Source organism: Artemia sp. Qi Xiang Cuo, chromosome 5 (assembly GCF_049724085.1).
Source record: "Artemia sp. Qi Xiang Cuo chromosome 5, ASM4972408v1, whole genome shotgun sequence".
NCBI lineage: Eukaryota > Metazoa > Arthropoda > Branchiopoda > Anostraca > Artemiidae > Artemia > Artemia sp. Qi Xiang Cuo.
In genome coordinates, this window is record NC_142798.1 from 22,039,467 (window position 1) to 22,053,743 (window position 14,277).

The following is a 14,277-nucleotide window of genomic DNA, read 5'->3' on the forward strand; positions in this document are numbered from 1 at the left end:
CAAAAACTTCAGGGTTGAAACACCCCCAGGGCCAAGGGGCATGCGTTTTAAGTTATGCCCTGGGTGCAAATATGGTTCTTGTAGAAGAGATGCTTATATAACTTCAGAAAGGGTTCATTTGATTTGAAATTAAAAGTTCTAGTTCACTTTTTCAGAGTCAAAAGAGATCAGAGGGCAAGTAATACCACCCCCGCCCACCCCTAAGCCCAAATTCCAGAAATGCATCAGATAAAAATTTTGAAATGTATATATTGTTAAAATTACTTCAAATGTCAGATAACAAAATTCCCGATGTCGACACAAACCCTGGGACATTGTAAGTTACGCCCTTGGGACATATAAGGTGTTTATGGAAGGGATGCTCGTATAAAACTCAGAGAAGGCTTATTTGATTGGAAATTGTAAGTTATAGTTTACTTTTTAAGAGTCAAAAGTGATCGGTGGGCAGCTATCCCCCCCCCTCTCGCCCTTTTTCCCCCAAATGTGTCAAACAGAAATTTTGAGATATATATTTTGATAAAAATAGTTCAAATCAGATAAAAAAAAACACGATGTCGACAAACCCCCCAGGGCGCGGGGACAGGCGCTGTAAGTTATGCCCTTGGGGCACATATATTTCTCAGCTAGCCTCCCCCCCAACGCTCTTTTTCCAACAAATGCAGCAGATGAAAATTTTGAGTCAACGGTTTTGTAAAAAAAAAAGTTCAAGGGTTACATAGCAAAATTTCCTGTGTCAACACAGCCCCCCAGGACCCGGGGGCAGCGTTGTAAGTTATGCCCTGGGGCATATATGGTTCTTATGGAACGGATGCTCCTATGTACTTCAGACAGTGCTAATTTGTTTGGAAAGTAAAAGTTCTTGTGTACTTTACAAGAGTCAAAAGAGATCCAAGGGTAACACCCTCCCCCCTCCAGGCCTTTTCTCCCAAACCCATCCGATAAAAATTTTGAGATAGACATTTTTTAAACAAATAATTAAAATATCAGTTAACTGGACTCCGGTGTCGATACAACCCTGGGGCAGGGGTAACTAGTTCTAGTTCTTATTTTTTTAAAGTCAAAAGGGATCGGAGGGCAACTAGCCCCTCCCCCTCCCTTCCCTTTTCCTCCAAACCGATCCGATAAAAATTTCGAGACGACTATTTTTTTAAATATAGTTCAAAGATCAGATAACAAAAAATCCGGTGTCGACAGAACCCCCCAGGACCCAGGGGTCAGCGTTGTAAATTATGCCCCGGAGGCAAATATGGTTCCTATAGAAGGGATGCGCGTATAAACTTCACAGAGGGCTCATTTGATTGGAAATTAAAAGTTCTAGTTCACTTTTTCAGAGTCAAAAGAGATCGGAGGGTAACTAGCCCCTCCTCTCTCCACGCCTTTTTTCTCTAAACCCATCCGATAAAATGTTTAGACGACCATTTTGTTGAAAATAGTTCAAACATCAGATATTAAGACTCCGGGGTCGAGACAACCCCACGGGGCCCGGGGACCGGTGTTGTAAGTGATTCCCTCAGGGTATATATGGCTCTTATAGAAGGAATGCTCGTATAAACTTCAGAGAGGGCTCATTTGATTGAAAATTGAAAGTTTTGGTTCACTTTTAAAGATTAAAAAGAGATTGAAGGGAAATTAGCCCCCCTCCACACACGCCCCTTTTCCCCAAACTCATCTGATAAAATTTTGGGATAGACATTTTGTTAAAAATAGTTCAAACATCAGATAATAAAAACTCCGATTTTGAAAAAAAAAACAGAGCCCAGGGGCAAGTGTTTTAAGTTATGCCCCGGGGTATACAAGGCTTTTACGTAAGGAGAGGTCGTACGAAATTCAAAAGGGGTTCATTTTATTGTATATACAAAGTTCTAGTTACCTTTTTATGAGTCAAAAGGTATCGTCGGAGGGCATCTACCCCCCTCATACCCACACACATCCTTTTTTCCCAAATGCGTCCGATCTTTTGAGATTGCTAGTTTATTTGAAGAAGTCGAACGATCAAATAACAAAACTTCATGGTCAACATACGCCCTCTCCAAAGCCCGGAGGAAGGGCTGTAACTTGTGCTCATGGGGCATATAAGGTTTTTAAGGCAGAGGGGGTCGTATAAACTTTGGAGGGGACTCAAATGACACACCCCCTAGCATTAAATACAACCCTCTAATATCCTCCCATTTGCAGCGCAAATGGGAGGTTAGCTCTATATAGCCTACTGCTTGTGAGTGGTTATCTCTGATGTAAAGTTAATAATGTAATTGATTTTTTCTGTTATTAAGTTTTAGACAATAGAAAACTAAAGGTCTTAAAGACAATAAGGTTTTTATTTTTAATTTTTTTTTTTACTTGTGCACTAAGATTAGTGAATACAGGTCCACCGCGGGAAGTTTTTGCACAGCCAGTCCCGCCAACCCCTTAGCACTAACCCCCCCCCTTGTGCCTCCTCCCCCCAAATGTATCATCAGAAGTTTTAGAAAATTTTTGAAATAGCCATTTGGTTCAAAATAGTCCAAAATTCAAATTACTATAACTTAGGGGTTGAGAAATCCTCCATAGCTCCCGGGACAACGATTGTAATTTATTTAAGTTGCCTATTATTACAATATAAGATTTTTGTGGAAGGGGTGGTCATGTAAACTTTGGAGGGGGCTCATTTGATCGAAATTTTAAACTTCTAGTTTTTTTTAAGAGTCAAGAGTGATCAATAGGCAATTAGCCCACGCCCCACTTTTTCAAAGGGCATCCGGTAAAAATTTTTAGATTGCCATTTTGTTCAAAGAAGTTCAAAGGCCAAACATTTATGCTTCTGGGGTTGAACCCCCCACCCCAACCCCAGGGAAATGGCTCTGAGCTACGGAACTTGCTTATTGTCACTTTGAAACTTTGTTTACTTAAATACTCTGATTTAGTGATTTACGTGGCAACTTCGATTTACGGTGCAAGGGCGATAAGTTGTGCAAGTTGCTGATTGTTACTTTGATACCTTGTTTACTGTGAGGCTTTCTTTACTTTGTTTTTTTCTTTACGTTGATATCGTTACTTTGATACTAGTTTTGATACTTTCATGAGCATTTGAGGTTGAAAAAAAAGTTTGATTTTGAAATAAGGAATTTTAAAAACTTGAAACTTTCTGCAATCAAAAACGATAAAAAAAAATGAATAAAAAAAACTTTCCAAAAAATAAGTTTTTCAAAGAAAAGTAACGGCCATTTTAAACTAAAGATCAGCATATACAAATACCTGTTAAAATTCAAACTAAAAACGACCAGTAATTACTATTAAAGAATAAATGAAACCCAAAATGAACAGAAATTAAATAAACAATCATAGCAAAAAAAACATATAACAAGTTATAATTTAAATAAATAAATAAATCTTAAAGCAAGTAATGCCTAAATTGAATATGCAAATCAAGCTTAAAACGAAATTTTTTTTTGTTACTGACTTATAAATGAAACCCAAACGAAGAGAAATTAAATAAACAAGCAATGCAAACAAACATACAATAAATACTAATATAAACGTATAAATAAATCTTAAAACAAACGAAAATTAAATTGAATACACAAATCAAGCTTGAAACGAGCAAAATCACTACAAAGAAGAGCTTGGGTATCGCTTCCTTCTCTCACTGTAAAGCTCTAAAACCTACTGCGCCATTTATGTTATTACTTGTATGTTTTTTTGCTATGATTGTTTATTTAATTTATGTTTGTTTTGGGTTTCTTTCATTCTTTGATAGTAATTTCTGGTCGTTTTGAGGTTGAATTTTAACCGGTATTTGTATCTGCTGAGCTTAAGTTTAAAATGGCCTGTACTTTTCTTTGAAAAACTTAATTTTTGGAAAGTTTTTTGTCTGCTGATCTTAAGTTTAAAATGGCCTTCACTTTTATTTGAAAAACTTCTTTTTTGGAAAGTTTTTTTTTTAAATTCATTTCAATAAGAACCGTATGTGTTAACAATAGGCAACTTTCATAACTTACAACAGTTTCCCTGGGGGCTCCTGGGGAGTGTCAAACCCAGAAAGATAGTTATTTTACCTTTCGACCATTTTGAACAAAAGAGTCATTATTAATAGTAAAAGAAAATATTAATTTTTTTTTTGCTTTCTTGCCAAATTTATATTTAATTACATAGTTTCTTTTGAACTGAACCAGTCAAATTGTGCAGTACTTACATAGTTTTATTGATTCATTCTGTATTAGGTGCTAAGGAAGAATTTCTTTTTATCTTGTAATCAGTAGAACTAATTGTATTCCGGAAAGAGCCAACAGAATCAAACTGTTGGAAACATTTCCACAGAAAATAGCATCTCCCATGCCATAAGCATATGAGGAATTACATGGAATATTTGCCAAGGCCAGAGCTAGATGAATATTATTTATTACAAATTAAATACTTAAGAAAATGATAGTAATTTCTCTGCTTCAGCCACTAAATCCTTTTTGGGTACGTTGTAAGGGAACTCCTTTCATTGCGTCATAGCTCAGTACTCTTTTAACTAAATTTTAAGTTATACGGTGCCGCAACATATTAAAGAACGAATCCTATAGTAACCTAAAATTTGAAAAACATGTTTTGAGGAAAAATTGTCAACGAAAAGAAATCATCATTTGAATCTGATTCAAGAATTGTGACTACTATTTCAATTAATCTGAATGGTAAAAGTTTACTGGGTAAACATATTTATGGGAATTTCGAAAAACAGCCTGAAACTCCACAAAAAGGGTATCAAATCAAAATGAAAAGGACACCATGAAATCTCCATAGCCAACAACCGTATGCAGGAGAGTTACAGTCCCCCATCATAGGCAACAAGGAAACTTACTTTCTTGCATATGAAGCAGTGATGAGTCTACTCTTAAGATCTCTTTTTTCTTTTTTCGTTGCCGCCAGAGGAGCATTTCAACATCATAAAGATATGTATAAAGGCTCATTTGAAGGCCAATTTTTATATCTAAATGTCTTTTGTAGTAACAACAATAATATCAAAGTAAAATATAATTCCTGACAAAGACTGTATCTTTATATACAAGATGATTTTACCCACATGTTTTTGAAACGATCAAATAATAAAACAGTTTTTTTCTCTTTTTTATTAAGAAAATTCAAATAACGGGTAATAAAGTAGAGAAATTAATTACCAGAGGTCTCCTTTGGCTTTGATGATATCGGGTGGCTCTCCGTCAAATTTTATTTCAACATCTCATCCAGGATCATTACTTACTTGTACATGTGGCGGGAATCAGGCGTTTCCACCTGAAACCACCAATAGGTTAAAGATCTGATTAAACCAAGTTCCATCAGTTTTTCTGCTGTCGTCTTTTCCATGAGATGGTGCTAGGCAAGTACCCTGTTTTCCTCCAGAGGATATGGCCCAACCATTTCAGTCGACGCTCTTTGATCGTGATGGCACTGCATCTCTTGATACCACACATTTGTCGTATATCTACGTTTGATATGCGATCCCTCGGCTTTATCCTGAGGATGCTACGCAGACAGTATTGCTCAAATACCTTCAGTGTATTTTTATTTAGTCGCTTCACTGACCAAGTTTCACATCCATAAAGAAAAATTGTTCGAACCAAAGCCAGGTAGGCTCGAACTTTACTTCGTACACTGAATTCACACTGCTTCCACAATGGTTTTTTGAGAGAAGCAAAGACCGTCTGCACTTTCTGAAGTCGCTGTTCAATATCGGTGTCTCAAGATCCATCAGTACAAAGCTGGGAGCCAAGATAGGTGAAGCTGTTGACCTGATACAACTGTACTTGATTTACAGTTAGCAAAAGAGAATCAGTGTGATTTATTGCCGTAAGTTTTGTCATCCCTGTACTGAGTTTCAAGACAATGCGGTCTGCCCAAGCAAGCACATCATCGAGCATAGTTTGAGCTTTCTCTGGATGTAAGAGGATTCTGACATCATGAGCGTATTCAAGGTCTCCAATTTAAATATTCTGTCCAATCTGAACTCCTGGATGAGAAGATCATTTTCAAGCAACCAAGTGCAACGAAGTGCATTTTCAAGCAACCAAGTGCAACGAAGTGCATTTTCAAGCAACCAATCAATACAGTAGTCAAACAGAGTCGGAGACAGGACACAGTCTTGTTTTACTCCAAACTCAACAGGGAATTCTTCAGTCTCTTCTCCGTAAGCTAGAACTCCGCTCACTGACTACTTGTAGTAGGCCTTAAGCAATTCGACAAATTTCAGGGGCATTCTGTCATTTTCTAGAATTTTCCGAAGTTTTGGCAAGTGATCGATTCAAAGGCAGAAACAAAGTCCAGAAATATCAGAATCGGGGGCAAAGTATACCTTTCAAAATACTGGATAATGAGGCGGAGTGCAAAAAAAGTGTCAGCACAAGCCTCTATCAGGACGGAAATCGGCTTGGTTTTCACAGGTTCTTTTCTCCTTTGCCCCCTTGAAGCGGTTAAGGAGAAGAATCCCAAAAAATTTTACCGCAGTGTCAATTAGACTTATTTCTTGGTGATTTTTGCACTCAGTTTTATTAGCTTTCTTTTTAAAAGGGAGAATGACTGATGTCTTCCAATCCTTTGGAAAGGTGTAGGTCCTTTATACATCTTCAAGGATACCATGGAACTGCTCTGCAGTGATATCGGGGCATTGTTTGTATATTTGTAGGGGAAGACCACATAGGCTTTGTTCTTCTTCAGCGTCTTAATTACTTTGAGTATTTCTGCTCTTCTTTGGGCTGCCAGCTTGACATTATAAGGTTGTTTTTGAACACTAGGGAAGAAACCACAAGTTTTTTTTTTAATAACAATGCAGTCCCTTTCCACATTTTGTGACGATCTAGACTAGCACAGCGCTTTACCTGGCTGCGCAACTTTTTCATGGCATCTTTAGGGCTGTTCATCTGTTTCCTTCACTCTTTGAGTATTGACCGGTTTCTAGTGGTAATCCAATACTATCGTTTTACTTTCGTTCGGCCTAGGATCTCTTCGGTGGTCGCTCTCATCACTGTTTTGAAGGTCTCTCATCTTTGCTCAGAGTCACGATTCCCTCCTCATTCAAGTTTAGGGTATCAAAACGGTTCTTTAGCTCCATGTTTAGAGTTTGCCGAACTTCTTTATCCTGTACCAATGTAGATTCGGGCTTTTGATTTATTCTTTCTCCGAGATGCAAGACGAAGTAGGGTTTTTGCAAGGACTAGCTCGTGATCGGACCCCGATTTTGAGCCTGTGTCCCCACCATTATAATAGTGTGACCAAGTGGGTTGCTTCACTTTCCAGGAGTGCCATAGCCATATTTGTAACTTTTCTTGATCTGAGGTCCATTGATGTTTCTCAGGAATAGAGTTGACTGCAAGATCCCCAGTCTTGAGGGTACCCCGACAAGGTCGAGGCAGCCCTTTTCAGAGGCCCTTGTCTATAGATCTGGATCTTACGCCCTTCCACAGCTGTCCTCCTACAGAAGAGTCTCCCACGACGGTATTCTATGTCACCAAGCAATTTTACCCAGTGCTGGGTAAAAGGTTCGTAACTCACGGGACGTGTCAACACGCCGGGGGGTCCTGCTGATTGTACATTCTCGAAGAGTTTTTTCCTCGTCTGCCTGTATTTACGGTCCTGGGGGAGGCTGCCCCAGTTTCTATTATAAACCCCCAGGGACTAGGTCCCCCCTTGGTCCTCGCCTCCTATGGAGGTAGCCTATATATCTGTAGGGTGTTCCCCTACTGTTAGTACTGCTAATACTACTGCGATTGTGACTGTGATTGCAAATAACATTACTACTTATACTGATACAAATAGAGCTATTGAAGTAATTCAAAATAGTTAAAACTGCATGGTGTTTGGGGAAATGGTACAGTGCGTCCAGGTTTTCAAAAAGGCTTATCTGTAATATTTTACGAACGGCAAAGTTTATTTAGTTTTTAAGGTTTATCAAGAAATTACAGGGAGTGTGAAGGGTGAGTTTTCCACTAAATAAAAATACACTAAGTATATCCAAGTTTGTCAAAAGGGCGTATCTGGGCGTATCTCAGGAGCGTATAAGAGTTTTAGTTGAAAGTTAAGACCATTAGGTTGAAGAATGTTGAGGGGGATCTTGACCTTAAAGACACTAGGTGCATCCCAGTTGTCAATAGGTGTAGCTGCAATATCTTAGAAACCGGTAAGATTATTAAGTTGGAACTCTTAGGAAACGTTGAATATGATGTTGAACTATATCAAGGAATGCCATATGCATCCAGGATTTCAAACTGGCATTTCTGGAATATTCCAGGAACGGTAAAGTTTATTAAAATGAAGCTTTCAGACAACAACGAGGGGGATGTGGTACTTAATGAAGAGACAAGTGCATCTCATTTGTCAAAAGGGCTTTTCTCACCCACAGATCCAGGGGGGGGGTGATCGCCCCCCTAGAGGGGCTGTAATTTTTTGTTTTACTGCACTTACGGAAGGTTGCATTAACGCATGTTCTGACTACTGTAACTTGGCTCTAAAACCTTTTTACATTATGTTCATTCCACATCTTTTCCTCCATCCTCCTCGAGTATTTCTCACCTCTTAGCATAGCAACAGTTTACCCGGTAAATTTTAGCTAGTTCTTGTTCTTGCCAGTCACCTCCCTGTTAAGACGCAACGCAACCGGTTCTGAATGTTCTTAAATGTCAAAACAAACATTTCGTTCCAGTGTATAGTGATATTTGAATGTGCAACTGTCCCAAAGACTTTCGTCGTTTAAGCGATATTATTGTCTGGGAAACGCAGACAAAAGACACTTGACAGCTTTGTCATTTCAAAGTTTCGCAGAACGGATATTGTAACTGTAGCTGCAAGTAGTTCTTCAATTAATTCTGTTGGAAGATGTGAACATGGCCGAATTCTGGACACTTTGCAATCTTCTGTTAACACCGTAAGTGTTCAGAGTGATCATCCAACAGCACCCCACCCCTACCCTGTTTCCGCAAAACGATATTGGGATCCACATCAGTGCAATACATGCCATTGACGACCAAATAAAGTGCTAGCTTCTGGAAAGGCCATGGAAACTGCCGATTGGATTTCAAATGCTGCATTCTGTTCATTTAAAGCGGGGAAAGATGAAAAAAGGTACTTGAACGATTCTCATTTGCAGAGTTTCCACAGGCTTGTATATTCTGCTGCCCAGAAAGGCTTTTATGCAAATACTACCTTCTTTTTGTAACTGGGGCTAGTGGGGGTTAAAACAGACAGGCTGCCCTACAAAAGCTAGTCACAAAGCCTGTCACAAAATTTGCTAAGCTACTGGGAAAAGATGGAACCCTGACAGTACATGATTCTTCCCAGTACCAACATGACGCATTAGAGGCTGGAAAGTCATTTCTAAGAGCCTACCATTCTCCACACGAATCTGTAAATAACCGTGTTAACGAACAGCGAATGAAGCAAGCAACAGAAAACAGAGAGAGGCTTAAGCCGATTCTGGAATCATTCATATTTCTAGGATGGCAGAATATTCCACTGAGGGGCCATCGGGATGATGGCAGCTTAAACTTGGACGACATGCCGCTTTCCAATGAAGGAAACTTCCGACAACTACTACGTTATCGTGTTGAAAGTGGTGACAGTAAATTAAAGGAACAACCGGAAACATCGGAAAAAAAATGCTACCTATATCAGCAAAACAACTCAAAACCAGTTAATTGAGCGTTCTGCGAAAGAAGTCATAGGTGTCATTCTAGAGAGAGTAAAGTCAGCAAGGTATTATAGCATCATTTTCGATGAGACAACAGATGTGTCACATTCATCGCAACTTAGTTTGGCTCTCTGCTATGCCTTCGATAGCCACAGACATGAGGACTTCATAGTTTTTGTTGACGTTCATCATGCCACCTTTGAAAGTTCTGCTGCAGACAAAGAACCGACTGTCAACGGAAAAGTGATTGGCCAGCTAGTTCTAAGCTTCTTGGAAGAAATGGGTTTGAATCTACTGGACTGTGTTGGATTGGGACGGATGGGTGTGCAATGAGGGTATCAAGTAACTGTGGTGCTGTAGTGGAAATTCAGAAAAAAACTAAAAACGAGTCTCGTTGTCTCTGCTTTAACCACGCCCTGAACCTTTCCTTGTCAAGAAGCTCAGCTGTTTCGAGCATCAGAAATACCATAGGTATTATAAAAGAAGTTGTTACATTTTTTAATGCATCTGCGGAGAGAAATTTCGTCTTGAATAAGGTTCTGAAAGCTAAGCTCACGGGAATGTGCGAGACAAGGTGGATCGAACGGCACGAGTCACTTATGCAGTTTGTGTCTGAACTTCCAAAAATCATCCAGTCTTTGGAACACATCAGTCACCGGAGTGAATCAGTAACCGCTCCGAAGGCAAAGACGCTTGTGACAGCGTTACACAGTGCGGAATTCGTGGTTTCTCTTCAGTGTCAATGCAACATTTTTGCTGTGACCTTGCCTTTTAGTCAGCTATTCCAGAAGAAGACTTTGGACTTGGGTGCTGCCGATGACCACGTTTAGGTCTTTTAGATGTTCTGAAAAAGCGCCGGGAAACGTGTGACGAAGAGTTTGCATTAGTATTCGAGCAAGTAAAAGAATTGTCAGATGAAATCCAATTGTCTGTGTAGTTCCAAGGATTACACAAAAATAGGTTCATTGAAGTAATCCTCCTCATACTACGCCTGAAGAACATTACTGACGTACTGCTTTTCAACCTATGCTCGACTCAGTCATAAGTGACTTAAAGAGCCCACTCTCAAGAGACATGCTGAACTCTTTCCGGTTAACCGTACTGCTGCCATCAAATATTGTGAATTTAACTGATGATTTGCTGCAATCTTCCATCAAAGAGGTCTCTAGCATGTACGGTCAATTTCTTGGTTTAACCCTGCAGTCTACCAGTGCAACGCTTGTTTTGGCAGAAGCGCATGTGCGGAGAAGTAGATGGCTTTGGGTTAAAAGAGAAGGAGGTATTTTTCAGCGGAAGAAACTGCCAAGGAATGTGACAGCGACCTATATCTTTAAGTCAGCTCACTTCTTCCTATTTTCATTTCATATCTCTTCCACTGAGCGTGGCATCTGCCGAGCGTTCCTTCTCAACTTTACGCAAACTGGAAAATCTGGCTCAGAGCACAGATGGGGCAAACTAGACTCATTGGTTTGGCCCTCCTTAATTTGCACCGTGACATTTATATCAGCATTGACAGAGTAATCGACAGGTTTGCAAACAGTGGAGCTAGGAGGCTTGAATTTTTCTTGTAAACAGTTGTCAGTTGATCAAGTACAGTTTTTGTAAGCATTAGTGTAATATTTGAAAACCCAATTTTCGTTAAATAAGAGACCAACTTAAAACGCGAAAAAAATCAGCCTTGTTTGGCCGACAAAATGGATACTACCCCCAATCTTCGGTAAGAATCGCCTCCCCCCTAGAACGAAAGGCTGGATCCGCCCCTGGCTTTTCTGCAGTGTCTCAGAAACGGCTGATGGTATTTACTTGAAACTTCATTGAATGTTGAGGGGGATATTGAACTAAGTAAAAATTTACTATGTGAGTCCAGGTTGTAAAAATGGTGTGTACATTATCTCAGGAATAATCTAGGGCAGTGATTTCCAAACTTATTTGACCTACCCGCCCTTTCCAGAAAAAAATATTACCTAGCGCCCCCTGGATTTATTTTATTTTAATAGCAATTAATAAGGGATATAAATATAATTGTATCTGTGAGAAGAGGAATTAACGAGTAAAAGACTAATTTTGAAAATGATCATTATTTTAATAAATAAATCATCAAATGTTTCGAGAAAAAATCTTTCCATCATCATTGGTGTACTAATTTTCTAAGACCGCAAGTCTGTATATTGAATTTTACAGACATATCATATTTGTAATAAAATACAATATGTCTGTAAAATTCAATATACTGACTTGCGGTCCTAGAAAATTAGTACACCACTGATGATCGGAAGGTTTTGTCCCGAAACTTTTGATGATTTATTTATTAAAATACGGTAATGATCATTATTAGAATTAGTTGTTTACTCGTTAATTTCTCTTCAGTCTTCACATTCTATGCAAGACAGCTAAATTATTCTACATCATTATTGTATGTACGTTTTTTGTAAAATATAGTAAAGAAAGTTGTAAGTTAAGAACATCGAACTTTAAAATTATGAAACTATTTTTTAAATTCAGAATAAAGATGATACAAAAAAGTGTTTTAATTTTAATGTGAAGGATGAACCTTGTGTGCTGCTACCAATTTCGCAATTTTCGGTTCTATCTTCGTCAGCAGTAATTTTAAATCACCACAATCGACTATTTGCAATCAGTTTCTTTTTTTGTTAATAAATTGGTTACCGCACTGAATCCACGCTCCACTAAGGATAATAATAGAAATTCAATCAACAATTTTTGAATGACAACCAAAATTTGTGGATAAGCCGTAGGGCAGTCGCAGATACAGGGGGGTTTAGGGGGGAGCGGGGGCACGCCCCCCTGGCGTAGTCCAAAGTTGTGTAATTTACTTAATTAGCTCAAATTTGCGTTAATTAAACTTGCTCCTTATGCAAGTATCTCGGATTAACTTATTTTGCGCGCGCACCCCCCTAAAAAAAATTTCGGATCAACCTATTTTGCGCCCCTCCCTAAAAAAAAAATTCTGGATCCGCCCCTGCCGTAGGGATCTCCTTTTGCAGCCAGAATTGTTGGTAGCCACTTTTGAATTTAAATTTCAATTCATCATTTGTAGTTACTTCCATCAATTCTTCTTGTAACTGTAGAAAATCTTCTATTTGCGCTTAAAAAAGGATCCAAAATCCAGTCAGGCATATTCATTTTTGATATGTAATCAAATCGTTTATTAAAATCTGAATAAAGTGCATCCATAAGAAAACATTAGTAGAGATGGGGGTCCGACTCCGGGACGACACCCCTGCTGCCACCTACAACTTTTTTTAACACCATATATTGACACGAGAACCACGTGGTTTATGGTTTTTGTCAGTGAGAATTTGAAAAACAGGAATTTTGTCACATTTATGTATGTTTTCATGGATGGATATGTGTGTTGTTCGATTTATTTGATGTTTTTCTCGGATGTCAACATCAAATTATGGATGTTTTATGGTTTTTGTCAGTGAGAATTTGAAAAACAGGAACTTTATCACATTTTTGTATGTTTTTATGGTTTTTGTCAGTGAGAATTTGAAAAAACAGGAACTTTCTCACTGAGAAAACCATAAACCACGTGGTGTAGTCACGAGTCAGAACACCTGTGCTGTCGACCTCAATTCACCTATCGTGAATCAATAATTACCCTTAGAAACAACAAATTAATTTCCCCTTTCTTGACAGATCAATCAATCAATGACATCATCTGTCAGACTTTAAAAATTTTCGCCTAGAAACATTTCTCCAGGAATAGATCCAAATCATTAATGTCTTTGCCTCGGGAACAGTTCTACTGGTCGAACTCCAAAGGATATTAATAACCAAAGGCCATGGAAACAATTAGGCAAGAAACATCTTAGCGATGAATTGTTTTAGCGCGCGAAAAGGTTTCATATTAATTTGAAATGCGTTAGCGCAGAGATGCCAATAACAAAGGAACACGCTGAATTTACGTTTAGGAATTATTTGGGCGAAACCGTTTTAGACAGGTTATGGAACTATTTCGGCGAAACAGATAGAGACATTTTAAAAGAAGATGTTTGAAGAGATTTTAGAAGAGAATTTGAGTGTGGTCGTTATAATACACAAGTTTCATTTGAACAGTGTTGTGAGGTCCTCTAACCCAACCCCAAAGGGTTCCAATCCTCCTACCCCAACCCCGAAGGAAGCCCCTGGTCCTCAAAGGCCCCCCAAGCTCCCAAAGGCCCTCCACCGACCCTCAAGGGACCCACAGACCCTCAAAGGCCATCCCCAGGCCCCAAATGTCCCCCAGGCTCCCAACTGTCCCCCCGGACACTCAAAGGCCCCCCAAGCTCCCAAAGGGCCACGGGCGCCCCAAAGGCCCACCCAGAACCCCAAATGCCATCCCCGGGCCCCCCAAAGGCACATCGAGCTCCCAAAGGACCAACGGGGTCCCAAAGGCCCTCCACCGGTCTCCAAATGTCCCCCAGGCACCCAAAGGCCCTCCCGGTGCCCCAAAGGCCCACCCAGACCCCCAAATGCCAACCCCGGCCCCCAAAGCCCATCCCCCGGTCCCCAAAGGTTCGCCCGAGCTCCCAAAGGACCACCGACCCTCAAGGGACCCACAAACCCTCAAAGGCTCTCCCCGAGCACCCGTCTTTCGTTGATGTGAGTTGTCTGAAACCTATGATTTGGGATGTGTA